The 15,240-nt window shown below is 16.7% G+C and overlaps 4 pseudogenes across 2 annotated transcripts; 2 read left to right on the forward strand and 2 right to left on the reverse strand.

Moving 5' to 3' along the window:
* Window positions 1-2,268: 2,268 nt before the first annotated feature.
* On the forward strand, window positions 2,269-3,876 carry LOC132931437 (NADH-ubiquinone oxidoreductase chain 1-like; annotated as a pseudogene). Its single transcript, XR_009662617.1, has one exon. The product of XR_009662617.1 is annotated as an NADH-ubiquinone oxidoreductase chain 1-like (transcript).
* LOC132931436 (cytochrome b-like) lies at window positions 3,275-4,406 on the reverse strand (annotated as a pseudogene). The gene has a single exon (XR_009662616.1). The product of XR_009662616.1 is annotated as a cytochrome b-like (transcript).
* A 2,352-nt stretch (window positions 4,407-6,758) lies between these two features.
* On the forward strand, window positions 6,759-12,363 carry LOC132931164 (NADH-ubiquinone oxidoreductase chain 5-like; annotated as a pseudogene).
* A 684-nt stretch (window positions 12,364-13,047) lies between these two features.
* On the reverse strand, window positions 13,048-13,730 carry LOC132931380 (cytochrome c oxidase subunit 2-like; annotated as a pseudogene).
* Between the last annotated feature and the right edge of the window lie 1,510 nt (window positions 13,731-15,240).

A 15,240-nucleotide genomic window follows, 5' to 3' on the forward strand; every position in this document is an offset into this window, starting at 1 on the left:
TAAAAATATTAGAATTAAAGTTAAAATAATTCAGTTAATTATTTAAATTTTGATTTAATTTATTTATTTAAAATTTATAATATTATAAAAACCGTATTATTTTAATTTTACTAATAATTATAATTTATTTTGTTATAAAATTTTATTTAATTAAAAAGATACATGAAATTTTTTGATTGTTAATAATTTCTTAAAGGATTTTAATTATTCTCAGTATTAAGTATTAAATATTAAAGAAATTTAGATTTAATTATTAATTTAAGTATAAACTAAATATGTGCCAGCAGTTGCGGTTAAACATAATATACAAATAAAATAGTTTGGTTATTAGTATTAAATATAATTTATAATTTAATTTTTTTTTAAAAAGTAAAATTTAATTAAATATTATTATTATAATTATTTTATTCTATTAAATTTTATTTAAAACTAGGATTAGATACCCTATTATAAAAATTTAAATTAATTTACTAAAAAATTAATAGTTATGTTCTTTAAATTTAAAAAATTTGGCGGTATTTTAGTCTTATTAGAGGAACCTGTTTATTAATTGATAATCCACGATTAATTTTACTTATTTAATTAATTCATATATCGCTGTCATGAATATATTAAAAAATTTATTTTCTTTATTTATTATTATAATTTATGTTAAGTCAAGATGTGGTTTATAAATAAGAATATAATGGGTTACATTAAATTTTATTTTTGGATTTTAAATGAAAATTAAAATGAAATTGGATTTAATAGTAAATTTATTTATTTTGTTAATATGAAGAAAGATCTAAAATATGTACATATTGCCCGTCATTCTTATTAAAAATAAGACAAGTCGTAACAAAGTAAATGTACTGGAAAGTGTATTTAGAAAGATTAAATAAATATCTAAATTTAAGTATATCATTTACAATGATAAGATGTTGTTAAACTTTATTTAAATTTATTTTATTAATATAATAATTTTTATTTGATTTTTTATAAAAATAATTTATTTATTTAAGGTTTTAGTATTTATTAAAAATTAATTTATAGATTTATAGTTTAATAGTATTGTGAAAGAAATAATTAAATTTATAAAAGAATTAATTTAGTACCTTTTGTATCAGGGTTGATTAAAATTTTTAATTTTTTTTTAAATTCTCAAAATTTATAGAGTTAATTTTATTATTAATTTATTGTGTTATAAATATTTATAAAATAATATTAGTTTTGAAATTTAATTCGTTATATTATATTTAGTTATTTAAGATTTAAATTTAATTTAAAATTTTAAAAGTTATTTTGATTTTGTTGATTAATATTTTAAATTTAAATTATTTTAGGGATAAGCTTGAAATTTTTATATAATAATTTATTTATTTTAATAATTTATAGGAATAGAAATTTTTTATTTAAGTTTGTAAAAATTTATTATTTATTTATTTTTAATTTATTATAAATTATTTATTATTAATATTAAATTTTATTAATGAATATTTAATTAATAGTAATAATGATTAAATTAGTATAATTTACATTTATAAATTATGAATTCGGCAAAAATTATTTTCATCTGTTTAACAAAAACATTGTATTAAGTTTAATTTAATATAGGATCTGCTCAATGATTTATTAAATAGCTGCAGTATTTTGACTGTGCAAAGGTAGCATAATAATTAGTCTTTTAATTGAGGACTTGTATGAAAGATTTGATGAGAAATAAACTTTATTATTTATATAATTAAAATTTTATTTTTAAGTAAAAAAGCTTAAATTATTTAAAGGGACGATAAGACCCTATAAAACTTTATAAATTTTAATTTTAATTTTTTTGGTTTTATAAATATTTTATTTTTATAATTTATTTTATTGGGGTGATAAAAAAAATTAATAAACTTTTTTTAAAATTTAACATTATTTAATGAATTTTTGAATTAAAATTTTTAATTAAAGGAAAAAGTTACTTTAGGGATAACAGCGTAATTAATTTTTTAAGTCCAAATTTAAAAATTAGTTTGCGACCTCGATGTTGAATTAAGATTAATCTTAGGTGCAAAATTTTAAGTATTAGGTCTGTTCGACCTTTAAATTCTTACATGATTTGAGTTCAAACCGGTGTAAGCCAGGTTGGTTTCTATCTTTTAAAAATTAATTTGTTTTAGTACGAAAGGATTAAATAATTAAATTAAATTTTTATTAAATGAATAAAAATAATTTAACTATTTTGGCAGATAATTGTGTTAAATTTAGAATTTAATTATATAATTTTTATTATAGATAGTAATTTTTATATTTGTTATAATTATTAATTTTTTGATTTTATTTTTAATAGTTTTTATAAGAGTTGCTTTTTTTACTTTATTAGAGCGTAAAGTTTTAGGTTATATTCAATTACGTAAAGGTCCGAATAAGTTTTTGATTAAAGGTATTTTTTCAACCTATAGGTGATGGGTTAAAATTATTTTTTAAAGAAGTTAATTATCCGAGTAATATAAATTTTTTTATTTTTATAATTTCTCCTTTATTGGGTTTATTAATTTCAATTTTTTTTTGATTTATTTATCCTTATATTGGTATGAACTATATTATAGGATTTGGTTTAATTTATATATTTTGTTGTTCAAGTTTAATAGTTTATATTTTTTTAATAATTAGATGATCTTCGAATTCTAATTATTCAGTTTTAGGTATAATTCGGTTTATTTCTCAAATGATTTCATATGAAGTTAGAATAATAATTATTATTATAAATTTAATATTTTTAATTAATAGTTTTAATTTAAATGATTTTTATATCTATCAAATTAATTTAAAATTTTTTTTTTTTTCTTTTTTTTTTGTTTATTTTATTATTAATTAGATTTTTAGCTGAAATAAATCGTTCTCCTTTTGATTTTTCTGAGGGTGAATCAGAATTAGTTTCTGGATTTAATATTGAATTTAGAAGTTTATCTTTTATTTTTATTTTTATATCTGAATATATAAGAATTATATTTATAGGGATACTATTATGTGAAATGTTTTTTGGTTTGATAATAAATAAATTTTATTTAAATATTTTTATTTTGATTTTTATATTTATAGTTATTTGATTACGTGGGTTTTTACCACGATTTCGTTATGATAAATTAATATATTTAGTTTGGAAATTAATTTTACCTTTGTCTTTATTTTTATTTGTCTTTAATTTTTCTATTAAATTATTTAACTTATATCATTAATTTAAGTATTAAGTTAATAGAATTAAATTCTATTTTTTATTTTCAAAATAAATATTTTAAATAAATTAATTAACTAAATTAATAATTTATCTCATAACTTTATGATATAAAAGTTAATGAAAAAGTAAGAAAAATAAATTGTTGTAAAAATTTGCCCTGTTGTAATAAATGGGTATTCAACTGGTTGTATCCCAATTCAGGTTAAAATAAAAAATGTTATAATAAATATTCAGAATAAAAATTTATTTAATGGGTAAAATTTATTTCTTAAAAAATTTTTATTGTTTAATATAGGTAAGATTAATAAAATTAAAATTGAAAGTATTAAAGCAATAACCCCTCCTAATTTATTAGGGATTGCTCGTAAAATTGAATAAGAAAATAAAAAATATCATTCTGGTTGAATGTGATTTGGTGTAATTATTGAATTTGCTATAATAAAATTATTGTGATCATTTAGTAGGTATGGAAAAATTAAAGCTAAAATAAAAAATATTCATATAAATATGATTAATCCAATTAAATCTTTAATTAGAAAATATGGAGAAAAAGTAATTTTATCAAAATTTCTATTAATTCCTAGTGGATTATTAGAACCTGTTAAATGAAGAAAGAATAAGTGAATAAAAGTAAATAAAATAATAATAAATGGTAAAATAAAATGGATTGAGAAAAATCGTGTTAATGTAGCATTATTAATTGAGAATCCCCCTCAAATTCAAATAACAATTGAATTTCCTAAATAAGGAATTGCTGATAATAAATTTGTGATTACTGTTGCCCCCCCAAAATGATATTTGTCCTCATGGTAATACATAACCTACAAATGCTGTTATTATTGTTAATAATAATAAAATTACTCCAATAATTCATGTTATTTTAAAGTTGAAAGAATTTATATAGATACCTCGTCTAATATGAATATAAATTATAATAAAAAATATAGAAGCCCCCATTTGCATGGAAAGATCGGATTAATCATCCAAAGTTAATATTTCGATTTATATTAATAATTCTTTGAAAAGCTAAATTAATATCTGTTTTATAATGGAAGGCTAAAAATAATCCTGTTAAAATTTGATTAATTAAACAAATTATTAATAAAGATCCAAAATTTCATATAAAACTAATTCTAGCTGGTGTAGGTAAATTTAATATTGGGGATAAAGTTTTTAGTATATTTTTTTTCATTAATTATTTTTTTGTCGAATTGGTCCTTTATTAATTTTTAGTATTCAAATAATTAAAATTAATATAAAAAAAAGGATTAAGATAATTAAATAAATTATTAAATTATTTGGTATTATGAATATATTTAATAAATTAAAATTATCTTCAAATATAAATTTATTTTCATAATTGAAATTTTCAAGATTGAGATTTAATTTTAAATAAAAGATTAACATTAAAATTAATGTTAATTTATAAATTATAATTTTATAATTTTTTATTAATATTTAATTCATTAAAAGCAATTCTTGAAATATATAAAAAAATAATTATTAATCCTCCAATGTATAAGATAAATACTATAAATGAAATTCATGCTGTTTTAGTAATTATATTAATTATTAATGTTAAAGTTATAGTTTGAATTAAAATGATTAAGTTTGATCTAATTGGTGATTTTATTATAGTTAATAAAATTGCTATGGTTAAATTAGTTAATAAAAATAAATTTTAAAATTCAGTATATATTTTAATTAAAATATTAATTTTGGAGATTAATGATAATATGTATATATTTATACTGATTTATTTTAAATAATTTTATAATTTTGATTTACAATATCAATGTTTTTTTTAAACTATTAAAATGATAAATTTATTTATTTTAGTATTAATATTTATATTATTTTCTGGAGTTTTATTTTATATTTTTAATTTTAATCATTTATTAATAATACTTTTAGGATTAGAATATTTATTTATTAATTTTATCTTATTATTTTTATTAAATTTAATAATATTTATTAAACAATATGTTTTATTATTAATTTTTTTTATTTTTTGTATTAGTGAAAGAGTTTTAGGTTTAACAATTTTGATTTTAATAGTTCGTATATATGGTAATGATTACTTAAAGTCATTAATAATTTTACAATGTTAATAATTTTAATATTAATTTTATTTAGTATGATTTTTTTTAGTCTTAATTTTAAAAGATGATGATTAGCCCAGAATTTTTTTTTTTTTTTTTTTTTTTTTATATATTTCAAGATACCTATGTTTAATTATTTTTAAATGTTAGTTATTTATTTGGTATAGATATATTTTCTTATTTGATATTTATATTAGGTGTTTGAATTATTAGATTAGTTTATATTTCTAGATTTAGTCTTAAGAATAATTATTTAAAGTATTTTAATTTTTTAATATTTATTTTTATTATTATTTTTTATTTTTGTTTTTTTAGAAATAATTTTATTTTATTTTATATTTTTTATGAAATTAATTTAATTCCTGTTATTATTTTAATTTATGGTTGAGGTTATCAATATGAGCGTTTTAAGGCTGGTTTTTATTTATTTATTTATATAATTTTTTTTTCTTTACCTTTTTTTTCTTGTTTATTGAGTTTAAATAATTTTAATTTTATATTTATATATTATTATGATTACTTATATAATTTAAATTTTTATTATTATTTATTTTTAATAATAATTTTTTTAGTTAAGATACCTTTATTTATATTTCATATTTGACTTCCAAAGGCTCATGTTGAGGCTCCTATTAGTGGTTCAAATAATTTTAGCTGGGATTATATTAAAATTAGGTGGTTTTGGTATTTATCATGTTTTAATATTAGTTTTTAAAGTTAACTTAAAATTTAATTATTTATTTATTTCTTTATGTTTATTAGGTATATTGGTTTTAAGATTAGTTTGTTTTTTTCAGAGAGACTTAAAAATTTTGATTGCTTATTCTTCTGTTGTTCATATAGCTTTAGTAATTATTGGGTTTTTAACTTTAAATAATTGTGGTTATTTTGGTTCATTAATTTTAATATTTGGCCATGGTTTATGTTCTTCTGGTTTATTTTGTTTAAGAAATATTTGTTATTTACGTTTTAAAAAGTCGAAGTTTATTTTTAAATAAGGGTTTAATTAATATTTATCCTGTTTTATCATTTTGGTGATTTTTTATTATGTTCTTCAAATATATCTTTTCCCCCATCTTTAAATTTATTTGGTGAATTATTTTTATTAATTAGTTTAATAATTTGATTAGATTATTTTTATATATTATATTTTTTAATTATAATTTTAATATTTTTATATAGTTTATATTTATATTTATATACTCAATATGGTAAATTATTTTTTAATATAAATTATTTAGTTTATATTAATTTAAGAGAATATATATTATTATTTATGCATTGAGTTCCATTAAATTTAATTTTTTTAATTATAGAATTATTTTGTTATTTAAATAGTTTATTTAAAATATTAATTTGTGGAATTAAAGATTATATTTTTATATTTAAATAATTAAATTTAATTTTTTTTTTTTTTTTTTTTTTTTTTTATTTTATTTTATTTGTAGTTTTTTTTTATTATAGGTTTATTAATGATTTATTTTGATAAATTTTATTTTATTGAATATATATTTTTTTTTTTTAATTCTTGTATAGTTTTATATGTTATTTTAATAGATTGAATATCTTTAATATTTATTTCTTTTGTTTTTTTTAATTTCTTCTATAATTTTATTATATAGTATAGAATATATAAATTATGATTTTAATAAGAGTCGATTTTTAATATTAATAAATTTTTTTATTATATTTATATTTTTTTTGGTTATTAGTCCTAATTTGATTAGAATTTTATTAGGTTGGGATGGTTTAGGGATGGTTTCTTTTTGTTTAGTTGTTTTTTATCAAAATAAAAAATCTTATAGTTCAGGTTTAGTAACAGTTATTTTAAATCGTTTAGGTGATTTATTTATTATTATATCTATAATTTGAATATTAAATTTTGGTTCTTGAAATTTTATTTTAATTGATTATTATGTTAATTTAAATTATTTATTTTTTATTATATTGATAATTATAATAGCTTCTTTAACTAAGAGAGCTCAGATTCCTTTTTCTTCTTGACTTCCTTTAGCTATAGCAGCCCCTACTCCTGTTTCTTCATTAGTTCATTCTTCTACTTTAGTTACTGCTGGTATTTACTTAATAATTCGTTTTAATGAAATTTTTTTAAATTTTTCTTTTTTAAATTATTTAATAGTAATTTCTTGTTTGACAATATTAATAGCTGGTTTGAATGCAATTTTTGAATTTGATTTAAAGAAAATTATTGCTTTTTCTACTTTAAGACAAATAAGATTTATATTTATAATTTTATGTTTAGGTAAAATTGATATATGTTTTTTTTATTTATTAATACATGCTTTATTTAAATCTATAATATTTTTAAGAGCTGGGATTTTAATTTTAAATATAAATAATAATCAAGATATTCGTAAAATGGGTGGTTTAATTGATTATTTACCTTTTTGTGGTTTAATTTTTATATTTACTTTAATGTCTTTATGTGGTTTTCCTTTTTTTTGTAGTTTTTATTCAAAGGATTTAATTTTTGAATATTTTTTAATAATAAATTTAAATTTTTTTTTTTTTTTTTTTTTTTTTTATTTTCTTTTTTTTTAACTTTTTTTTATTCTATTCGTGTAATTTATTATTTAATAATAATAAATTTTTCTATATATAATTATATAATAATTGTTAAATTTGAAAGAAAAATTTTGATTATTAGAATAATATTTATTAGATTTATTATAATTTTTTTTGGTTCTTTTTTTATATGATTGATATTTTATAAGTTTGATTTAATTTTATTAGAATTTAAATTTAAAATTTTAAGAGTTTTAATTTTATTTTTTAGAATTTGATTTTTTTTTTGAACTTAATAATTTTTTATTTTCTATAAGTTATTTTATTTCTTTATTTAATGTTTTTTTTTTTGGTATAATATGAAATTTATTATTTTTTAAGGTTAATTTTTTTTTAAATAATTTTCTTTATGTTGGTTTTTTTTCTTTAAAAGTTTTCGAGGTTGGTTGAATTGAATATAATTTAAATAGAGGTTTAATTTTTTTTTTTAAAAAATTAATTTTATTTAGTCAAAATATTTTTTTAAATAGTTATAAGGTTTATATTTTATTATTTTTTTTATGATTTTTAATTATTTTATTTTTTAATTATTAAATTTGAATAGCTTAATTATAGAGCATTATATTGAAGATATAAAGGTAAATTTAAATTTTTTAAATAATTTTAAAAATTTTATTTTTAAAAAAAAAAGTTTTATTTTGAAATAAAGACTAAATCTTAGTTAAGGTTATTTTTGTGTTTTTAAAAAAAGGTAAAATTTTGATTTAATTTTAATTTTTTTTTATGGTAAGGTAGCTACCTTTGCAAATTTTTAAAAATTTTATTTTTTAAAAAAAAAGTTTTATTTTGAAATAAAGACTAAATCTTAGTTAAGGTTATTTTTGTGTTTTTAAAAAAAGGTAAAATTTTGATTTAATTTTAATTTTTTTTTATGGTAAGGTAGCTACCTTTGCAAATTTTTAAAAATTTTATTTTTTAAAAAAAAAGTTTTATTTTGAAATAAAGACTAAATCTTAGTTAAGGTTATTTTTGTGTTTTTAAAAAAAGGTAAAATTTTGATTTAATTTTAATTTTTTTTTTTATGGTAAGGTAGCTACCTTTGCAAATTTTTAAAAATTTTATTTTTTAAAAAAAAAGTTTTATTTTGAAATAAAGACTAAATCTTAGTTAAGGTTATTTTTGTGTTTTTAAAAAAAGGTAAAATTTTGATTTAATTTTAATTTTTTTTTATGGTAAGGTAGCTACCTTTGCAAATTTTTAAAAATTTTATTTTTTAAAAAAAAAGTTTTATTTTGAAATAAAGACTAAATCTTAGTTAAGGTTATTTTTGTGTTTTTAAAAAAAGGTAAAATTTTGATTTAATTTTAATTTTTTTTTATGGTAAGGTAGCTACCTTTGCAAATTTTTAAAAATTTTATTTTTTAAAAAAAAGTTTTATTTTGAAATAAAGACTAAATCTTAGTTAAGGTTATTTTTTTGTTTTTAAAAAAAGGTAAAATTTTGATTTAATTTTAATTTTTTTTTATGGTAAGGTAGCTATCTTTGCAAATTTTTAAAAATTTTATTTTTTAAAAAAAAAGTTTTATTTTGAAATAAAGACTAAATCTTAGTTAAGGTTATTTTTGTGTTTTTAAAAAAAAGGTAAAATTTTGATTTAATTTTAATTTTTTTTTATGGTAAGGTAGCTACCTTTGCAAATTTTTAAAAATTTTATTTTTTAAAAAAAAAGTTTTATTTTGAAATAAAGACTAAATCTTAGTTAAGGTTATTTTTGTGTTTTTAAAAAAAGGTAAAATTTTGATTTAATTTTAATTTTTTTTTATGGTAAGGTAGCTACCTTTGCAAATTTTTAAAAATTTTATTTTTTAAAAAAAAAAGTTTTATTTTGAAATAAAGACTAAATCTTAGTTAAGGTTATTTTTGTGTTTTTAAAAAAAGGTAAAATTTTGATTTAATTTTAATTTTTTTTTATGGTAAGGTAGCTACCTTTGCAAATTTTTAAAAAATTTTATTTTTTAAAAAAAAAGTTTTATTTTGAAATAAAGACTAAATCTTAGTTAAGGTTATTTTTTTGTTTTTAAAAAAAGGTAAAATTTTGATTTAATTTTAATTTTTTTTTATGGTAAGGTAGCTATCTTTGCAAATTTTTAAAAATTTTATTTTTTAAAAAAAAAGTTTTATTTTGAAATAAAGACTAAATCTTAGTTAAGGTTATTTTTGTGTTTTTAAAAAAAGGTAAAATTTTGATTTAATTTTAATTTTTTTTTATGGTAAGGTAGCTACCTTTGCAAATTTTTAAAAATTTTATTTTTTAAAAAAAAAGTTTTATTTTGAAATAAAGACTAAATCTTAGTTAAGGTTATTTTTGTGTTTTTAAAAAAAGGTAAAATTTTGATTTAATTTTAATTTTTTTTTATGGTAAGGTAGCTACCTTTGCAAATTTTTAAAAATTTTATTTTTTAAAAAAAAAGTTTTATTTTGAAATAAAGACTAAATCTTAGTTAAGGTTATTTTTGTGTTTTTAAAAAAAGGTAAAATTTTGATTTAATTTTAATTTTTTTTTTATGGTAAGGTAGCTACCTTTGCAAATTTTTAAAAATTTTATTTTTTAAAAAAAAAGTTTTATTTTGAAATAAAGACTAAATCTTAGTTAAGGTTATTTTTGTGTTTTTAAAAAAAGGTAAAATTTTGATTTAATTTTAATTTTTTTTTATGGTAAGGTAGCTACCTTTGCAAATTTTTAAAAATTTTATTTTTTAAAAAATTATTTATAAATAATATATTATTTTTATATTGAAAATATAATGTTTTATTTTAAACTAATAAATATTTAAAGATTAAACATTAATAATGCTTTAAAAGATAGTTAGCAGCTTCTTTTTTAAAAATCTTTTTAATTGGAATTTTTTTTTCAATATTATTATTAACAGTAATAAACCTCTATTTTGGTTGGTTTCAATTAAAAATAAGGATTAAAAAAATCTATTATTAAGTCGAAATTAATATGTAATTTATTACTTCTTATTTAAGATAAATTATAAAATAATTTTTAAAAGCAAATTAAATGTTATAAATTTTAACTATTATCCTTTAAATTTTTCAATTTAATGATCCAAATTTTCATTCATAAAAAATAGTAATAATTATAAATATAAAAAAAATAATAAACATTAAATTAAAGTAAATTATGTTTGAAATCTTAAAGTTTAAAATTATTGGTATAATAATTGAAATTTCGATATCAAAAATTAAAAAAATAATTGCAATTAAATAAAAATTTAATGAAAATGGGATTCGTGATTTATTAAATGGGTCAAAACCACATTCAAAGGGTGCTGACTTATTATAATTAAATTTTATTTTTATATTAATTATAATTATTAGTATAAAAAGAATTATTAAAATAATAAATATTACAATTATTGAAATTAAATTTAATATAATTATTTTATTTAAATTTTAAACTTTTTGATTGGAAATCAAATATACTAATTTATATTAATAAAATTAATTATTTCATCAATAAAAAGTTATATAAAGAAATAGTCAAATGATATCAATAAAATGTCAATATCAAGCTCCTAATTCAAATCTGATATGATGAATATGAGAAAAGTGAAGTTTAATTATTCGTATAAGATTGATAATTAAAAAAATTGTTCCGATAATTACATGTAAACCATGAAATCCTGTTGCTATATAAAAAGAAGAACCAAAAATTGAATCTGAGAATGTAAATGTAGCTTGTTTATATTCTAATATTTGAAGTATTAGAAAGTAGATACTTAAAATAATTGTTAAATTTATAAAAATGATAGTTTTTTTTTTAGAATTATTAAGTAAGTAAAGATGAGCTAAAGTAACAGTAAAACTTGATGTTAATAAAATAATTGTATTTAATAAAGGAATTAATAATGGATTGAAAAATATAATATTTTTTGGTGGTCAATTTAGTCCTAGTTCAATTGATGGTGCTAAAGAATTGTGTAGAAAATTTCAAAAAAAAGAAATAAATAAAAATATTTCAGAGATAATAAATAAGATTATTCTAAATTTGATTAAATTTATAATATAAAAATTATGATTACCTTGAAATGTTCTTTCTCGAATTACATCTCGTCATCATAAGATAGAAATACTAATAATTATTAGTAGATTAAATAATGATATTATATTTATTTTAAAATTTATAATTATAATATTAGAAATTATTAAATTAAATGTATTAAATGCTATTAAGATAGGTCATGGACTTAATCTTAAAATAAAATATGGTTGATTAATTTTTATCATTATTCACTAGAGTATAAAGATGAAAGAATTGAGAATACATAACTTTGAATTAAAGCTACGCATAATTCAAAAATTATTATAAATATTTGAATAAAAATAATAATAATTATAAGTGAATTAAAATTTAATAGAGTTATTAATAAATGTCCTGCAATTAAATTAGCTGTTAAACGAATAGAAAGAGATATTGGTCGAATAATAATTCTTATTGTTTCAATAATTGTTATTAATGGGGCTAGGTAAATTGGTGTATTTAAAGGAATCAAGTGTGCAATTATATTTTTAGTGTTTTTACAAGTTGACAAAATAATAAAAAATATTCAAAATGGAATAGCTAAAGTAACAGAAAATACTATATGACTTGATGATGAAAAAATATATGGGAATAAGCTAAAAAAATTATTAAGTAGAATAAATATAAAAAGTGAAATAAATAAAAATGCAGGAGATTTAGTTTTTTTTATTTTATAAAGTATTAGTATTTCATTGTTTAGTATATTAAATATTTTAAATAATAATCAGTTTATTCGATTTGGTAAGATTCATAAAAAGTTTGGTATAAATAAAATGATTAAAAGAGTTCTGATTCAATTTATTTCTAAATTAAAAATTGTTGTTGATGGGTCAAAAATATTAAATAAATTTGTTGTAATTTTTTATGTTATTTTTTTTAAAAAAATTAATTTTTAAGTTTTTAATAAAATTAAAATATAGTAAGTTTATGATTACATAAAATGTAGAAAAAAAAAATAAGAATAAAATTAATCAATTAATTGGTGCTATTTGAGGAATTAAGTGATATTAATAAATAATTTTAATTTGACAAATTAATGTTATGCTTTAACTAATCTCTTTCATTAGAAGTAATTGCTAATTTACTATATTTTGATTTAAGAGATCATTACTTTGCTTTTCAGTCATCTAATGAATTAAAAATTTTTAATTCAATAAATAAATTTATTTAAATTAATTGATTCAATTTGAATAGGTATAAATCTGTGATTAATACCACAAATTTCTGAGCATTGTCCAAAGTATATTCCTGGTCGATTTATAAAAAGATTAATTTGATTTATTCGTCCTGGGATTGCATCAATTTTAATAGCTAAACTTGGAATTGTTCATGAATGAATTACATCGTCTGACGAAATTAAGAGTCGAATATTAAATTTAAATGGGATAATAGTTTTATTATCTACTTCAATTAATCGAAAATTTTCTTTATTTAATTCATTTATTATATAAGATTCAAATTCAATATTTGAAAAATCTGAATATTCATATGATCAGAATCATTGATGACCAAAAATTTTAATTGTTAAAATTGGGCATTTAATTTCATCTATTAAGTATAGTAGGTGAAGTGAAGGTATAGCAATAAAAATTAAAATAATTGGTGGAGTTGTAGTTCAGATAAATTCAATTATTTGATTTTCAGAGATTTTAATATTAATAAATTTATTTTTTATAATAAAAATTATTATATAAGTAATTGTTGTTATAATTATAATAATAATGAAAATTGTATGATCGTGAAAAAAAATTAATTGTTCTATTAGTGGTGAATTACTATTTTGAAATCTTAGTTTTATTCAAGTTATAATTTCTAAAAAAAGATTATTCTTTATAAATGAATTTTAAGTTCATTGCATATAGTTTCTGCCATATTAGAAATTAATAATTAGAGGTAATTCTGAATATGAATGTTCTAAGGGTGGTAAATTATGAATTCATTCAATAGAATTTCTTAAATTTAATTTAAAAATAGTTGTTTTTTTTAAAAAAATTCTATTTCAAATACAATAAATTAAAATAATAATTCTAAATGTTGAAATTATTGAACCAATTGATGAAATTATATTTCATAGTAAAAAATTATTTGGGTAATCTGTGTATCGTCGAGGTATATACCATTTAAACCTAAAAAATGTTGGGGGAAGAAAGTTATATTTACCCCAATAAATATTAAAATGAATTGAATTTTTAAAATAAAATTATTTATTGAAAATCCAGTGAAAATTGGGAATCAATGAATTAAACTAGCAATAATAGCAAATACAATTCCTATTGATAATACATAGTGGAAATGAGCTACTACATAGTAAGTATCGTGAAGAATGATATCAATAGATGAATTAGCAAGAATTACTCCTGTCAATCCTCCAATTGTGAATAAAAAAATAAAACCTAAAGATCAAATTGTGGAAGGTGAAAAATTAATTTTAGATCCATAAATAGTAGCTAATCATCTAAAAATTTTAATTCCTGTTGGAATTGCAATAATTATAGTTGCTGATGTAAAATATGCTCGTGTATCAACGTCTATTCCAATTGTAAATATATGATGTGCTCATACAATAAATCCTAATAATCCAATAGTTAGTATAGCATAGATTATACTAATATTACCGAATGTTTCGTTTTTATTACTTTCTTGACTAATAATATGTGAAATTAATCCAAATCCGGGTAAAATTAAAATATATACTTCTGGATGTCCAAAAAATCAGAATAAATGTTGATAAAGAATTGGATCTCCTCCTCCTGCAGGGTCAAAGAATGATGTATTTAAATTACGATCAGTAAGAAGTATAGTAATTGCACCAGCTAAAACAGGTAAGGATAAAATTAATAATATAGCTGTAATTAAAATTGATCAAGGGAATAATGGAATTTGATTTAATTTTATATTATTAGGTATTATATTTAAAATTGTACAAATAAAATTAATTGCTCCTAAAATTGATGAGATTCCTGCTAAATGTAGAGAAAAAATTGTTAAATCAACTGAAATATTATTATGAGCAATATTATTAGATAAAGGGGGATAAATTGTTCATCCTGTTCCTGTTCCGTTATTAATTATAAAACTACAAATTATTATTATTAATGAAGGAGGTAATAATCAAAATCTAATATTATTTAATCGTGGGAATGATATATCAGGGCATCCTATTATTATAGGAATTAATCAATTTCCAAAACCACCAATAACAATTGGTATAGTTATAAAAAAAATTATAATAAAAGCGTGAATTGTAACAATTACATTATATAATTGATTATTATTAATAATTGAATTAATTTGACTTAGTTCTAGTCGAATTAAGATTCTAAGGG

This window comes from Rhopalosiphum padi, unplaced genomic scaffold (genome assembly GCF_020882245.1).
Source record: "Rhopalosiphum padi isolate XX-2018 unplaced genomic scaffold, ASM2088224v1 scaffold1, whole genome shotgun sequence".
NCBI lineage: Eukaryota > Metazoa > Arthropoda > Insecta > Hemiptera > Aphididae > Rhopalosiphum > Rhopalosiphum padi.